Source organism: Octopus bimaculoides, chromosome 5, assembly GCF_001194135.2.
Source record: "Octopus bimaculoides isolate UCB-OBI-ISO-001 chromosome 5, ASM119413v2, whole genome shotgun sequence".
NCBI lineage: Eukaryota > Metazoa > Mollusca > Cephalopoda > Octopoda > Octopodidae > Octopus > Octopus bimaculoides.
This window is the reverse complement of record NC_068985.1, coordinates 94,442,880-94,447,879: the sequence shown is the minus strand read 5'-3', so window position 1 is coordinate 94,447,879 and position 5,000 is coordinate 94,442,880. Positions and strand designations below refer to the sequence as shown.

Sequence of the window (5,000 nt, the reverse complement as noted above, 5' to 3'; positions counted from 1 at the left end):
TTGCTGGTTACTTCTACGTTTTTCCTCCTTTTGTAAAGGTATTTAGCCAATCTTCTAAGCTGTTTTCACAGCCATTCTTCTGAGTTCGAGATTTACTTCAGATGAAAGAGCTCTATGAGAAAAATTGTATGGTGACAACCTTGTCAAAAATATGAGCTACAAAATATTGTGCCGATTTAAGTGATGAAGATGTTAATTTTAAGGAACCGGATTCAATTTTCTTGTGCCTAGAGTAGAAAAGATTATTATCAATATCATTTATGCCAAAGTCAGCTCGGTGTAAAAATCGATATCCTTATTATTTTATCGGTTGTAATTTTGTAGAAAATTTTAATTATTTTCTCAGAAATGGAACGCTTACAATTTAAGATATGGTATTTTCATCCATTTTCTTCTTTATTTCTTACTTAACTGAGACTGATTTGGTTACGTTTTAATATAGGACTTGATTCGAAATTATAATTATTTAGAGATTCCATAAAGTGAGCGGGAAGATACAAAGTTACCAAATTATTTTTGACAAAATTTTATGTCTGAGGTGTTCCCTTTATCACGCTACTAATTATACGTAACTTTCCAGACGGTGTTTTGATTTGAGACCGTGTATTTCTTTGTCTGGATATTCCGCATTCGCTAGCGTACAATGTCGCTCAAGTTGACTTTTTCTTTTATCATTGAGGATTGATATACTAAGTACTAGTCGATGTAATCGGCTCGGCCTCCCATAAATCTGCTGACGTTTGCCAAAACTGGAACCAATTAATTTGTTTCTCTTATTTTTCGAAGTAGAAACTAACAGAGAAATATTAGAAGCTTTGTATATTGGCCTCCATTGCAATCCGATGCATGCAAAGAATTGAAGACTTGTCCTGGGTGTTTGATGCTTTTGCATAGAAGATTTAAACATATTCAACACATTTTATGTCATCTTTCTTCTATAATGGGCTAACAGATGTAAATTAGAGGTGAAGCGGTTCACGAATATATGCCATTACATCCTTTAAAATTGTCAAACTGTTGAAGCTTGTGCTTAATATTCATAGCATTTGCAACACATGAACTCAATTTACATGAAAAATTATTGTTTATATATTATTCACTTATATCAATAAAAAAACTTTATAGAAATACATGGGATTAACTTACCTTATCTCAGATCTTTAAATGGCAATCATCCATTTTCACCTGGAATCTTTTATTTAATTTCTGGAGATTAATAAGAATGATAAACGATAAAAGAAATTCTATAAGGAATTTCCATGTTACCAAACCTCTCTATACGAGTATATCCGCTATTAACAGATCATTTCAACTTAACCATAAGTTATACAAAATGTTACAGGCAAAATATAAATCAGTGGCTCTGCAGAAAAACAGTTTAAAGTACAATCGACAATATAATAAATGAACTTATTTAAAGAAAGTTCATCGATTTAACCAGGATTTCAGAATGTGTATGGGATAAGTAATTCGTATTAAAATCAGACCACGAATTAATATGACTCAAACTGAGAATATTTTGTTTAAGCTGAGTTTGAAATCGCAGGGTGAAAAGAGACAAAGTGATACATATAATTATAGCTAGGAGAAATAAATATCTTACAAGACATAGAAAGGTGCAAGAAATTTGTGTGAGAGATCTACAGAAGAGGTAGACAACTATGAAAATCTGATCTTAATGCTAGAAATGACAGATATGAATATGTTCCTGCTGTAATCGATAGCTTTAAAGTGATGAATTGGTACATAGATAAACTGAAGGACTTGGAAAAAAGAAAGAAAAAGTTTTCTTCGACGACGGAAAACGCGGTAACTGATATCAATATACAATGGCTAACAATTTAATAAAAGTGTCTACTAGACAAAAATAAGTAGATTCTAAGCAATAGCAGCTGAGTAGATTAAAACGAATCACAAAGAAAATATAAAACATATTTCTACCTCTAGCAGGAAATAAATTCAAACTTAAACGAGAATAGAAGAGAGAGCAAATCAGAACATACTTCCTGAGTACACTTATGAAATTACTATTTGAAATCCACTGAATGACCAAATGATTGCAAAATTCCTATGGAATTATATAAAGCAAACTGAAAGATCAGTCTGAAAACGAAAATATAATGTCTCATTGTAACAGCAGGAGATTACTAGCTGATGTTAACATAAAAATAAAATAATGAACAAGCGGTTGATATCAAGTGCAGAAAAGTCTAGCAACGTGATGAGATAAATGATGACAAATCACTTTTCACTGTCCAATCCTTCGAAATTCAGAGTGAGTGTATCTATAAATATGATTGAGTTGCCAACTATTTCTGTTAGATAATATGACCTTTGCTGCACTAATTAAGGAAAAGCGTTTTCGGATTATCAATGTTATCAAAATAATCTATATGGATATAATTATTAGCAACACCAACTTAAGAACCTCCAGTCCGACAAACATTTTGATAATCTATTCTTGAAGACATCACAAGCAAGGAAATGGAGAAACCAATAAAGTAAATGCATCTTATGAGACTTACAATGGAAATGAGCTCCTTAGGTAGAAAGAAAGTAGAAGTCTATGTATGTATAATGTGTTAGGACTCTATGATAACAAGAAGAAGAAAAAGTGGACGAAAATGACTTTTATAGATCTAAACAAACAAATCATTATGACTGCTGGTATGATCCTCCACGCCACGTGAGATTTTTTCAATTCGATAGCACAACTCACATAATATATTATCTGCAGTTCAGGAGCGTACAATAATAATAATAATAATAATAATAATAATAATAATAATAATAATAATAATAATAATAATAATAATAATAATAATAATAGGTGCCTAGGTTTGATAAAAAAAAGGTACGTCAGAAACATCTAGATAAGTTCCCAGGAGAACCATGTCTCAAAGAAATCCAAAAGATTGCGCTGACAAATACTGCCCACATCCTTAGAAAAATCCTATCCATTGACATGTCTGTGTTGTTTTACATGAATATATTTCACTAACTCCCCTCTCCAAGCTTTCAAGCAAACTGTAACATCTGTTATCCTTCACTCACCCTAGGAAGCCAGGTGTGACTAGGCAAGTAACTGTAACAAAGATGCAGATTAAAACTAAAACTAGAAAAAAAAAAGAAATAATAATAATAATAATAATAATAATAATAATAATAATAATAATAATAATAATAATAATAATAATAATAATAATAATAATAATAATAAAAAAAGCAATTTATGTGGAGGAAAATATCCGACATAGAGTTGTAGAAACAGAAATAATCATAAAACGGAAATTGAAACAGAAACGATTCGCCTAAGATCAGCGATTTCGGAATGCTGAAAATACCTGTAAACATACGTGTGACCTCACAATTGTGCCAATATACATATCGTACATGAAATAGCACGGTCAATAAATTATTTTCAATATTATTGAAAAGAAAAAAAAAAGTTGATCTGAAGAGAATTCACCTTTATTTAGAAGAAAGAATATTCGATCTACTGGCGAAATTCTATAAATTTTATATTTGTCAAGACCATTTACTCGAATGTTGCACTTTAACGAAGCCAAAAATATCGAACACAGTCAAAAGACAAATTGAAACTATATAATTGAAAAGAGCAGTGTTATGTGAATCTATTAATTTATACATCGATATAGAAATAAAAAAAAAAAATTAAACGTGGAATTTCTGTGGGTCACAGCAGGCGTGATGATTATACTTGAACAGAGAAAGAGAGAATTGGAGAGAGAACTCTAAGAGGAAGGTGAAAAAGCAACAGCTTCTCGGTCACCAGTTACTTTTCGTTAAATGCTTGCGGCATTTGAATTACAGCTGTCATTCCCATGGTTACCGATTTCATTGACGTCACATAATGATCTATTAATGATCTATTACGTCAGAACAGAACAAAAGTTCGGTTGCTAATGGCAACTGCAGCTGCAGCAATTTCAATAACGCTGTCCGCACTATATCCACGACAAACGCGGTCTACTTTTGTTGTCTTTTTAAGCAGTGCTAACGACGTCAGTGATAGCAACAACAGCGAAAATAATGGCAGTAACATCCACATTGAAAAATAACACGCCAGACGTTTGCTCCGCTTACTTCTAAATAGTATGTTGTTACAAAGCTGTCGCTTCAGTAGACGCCACATTGACTTTATAAGAATGAGGTTATCAGCATCTACTAAAGTACAGTGCCGAGACCTTGGGTTCATAAAGCCGGCTAATATGGAGGCGTTTTCCTCTTAACTGGAGACATGTTAGACGTAGGACTATTTATTTGCTGATGAGCAGATAAGACTATCGAGAAATCAAGTATTTTGGTCAAGGATACAAAGCACTACCCTGTCTAGGAATTGAAACCAGTGTGTTACGATTGTGTGAGCAATGCACTAAAAGGAAGTCCACCTTCCTTTACTCAACAATTTATACATTTCATCAAGTAATCACTGGAGAAAAGACAACGGTAATGCACAAAGCTAGGCCCCCTAGCAGAGAGAAACAGAGGCAATTATCAACAAACTGGACAAGGTGTTGTTTTCTTATGTTATTAGATTTCTATAAAATAATATACAACAAAATACAGACAGGATATCTTAACTACAAATGTCTGTGAATCCAATATTTTCGTGAATGTTCCTTTCTTTCTCTCAAGAAAGGGGCAGAAAAGAAAGTCATTCAAATGCTTTAAACCATTGTTGCATAGGGTATTTCCATTTATTGATTAGGTATAAATATTTGTATGTCTGTTAGAGGTCTGTATGTCTGAGTCAGGACATTACCCAGGTTTTAGTTTCTGTGTATAAGTGTGTGCTTATGCAAGGCAGCAAGCTGGCTGAGTAGTTAGCACGCCGGGCGAAATTCTTAACGGTATTTCGTCTGCCGTTACATTCTGAGTTCAAATTCCGCCGAGGTCAAATTTGCTTTCCATCCTTTCGGGATCGATTAAATAAGTACCTTTATCGGTAAAACCAATTATCATCATATTTATGATTA

At 32.7% G+C, this 5,000-nt stretch overlaps 1 long non-coding RNA gene across 1 annotated transcript in view; it reads right to left on the bottom strand.

The window, feature by feature from the left end:
- The window catches only part of LOC106867439 (uncharacterized), a 3,610-nt gene extending 58 nt beyond the window's left edge, over nt 1–3,552 (bottom strand). Inside the window, exons 1-3 of the long non-coding RNA XR_001409147.2 lie at nt 3,470–3,552; nt 1,147–1,206; nt 1–227 (exon numbers count right to left, since the gene is read on the bottom strand). The exon at nt 1–227 is cut by the window's left edge and continues 58 nt beyond it. This is a non-coding gene — a long non-coding RNA (uncharacterized LOC106867439). The remainder of the gene's footprint in view (nt 228–1,146; nt 1,207–3,469) is intronic.
- Nucleotides 3,553–5,000: the final 1,448 nt, after the last annotated feature.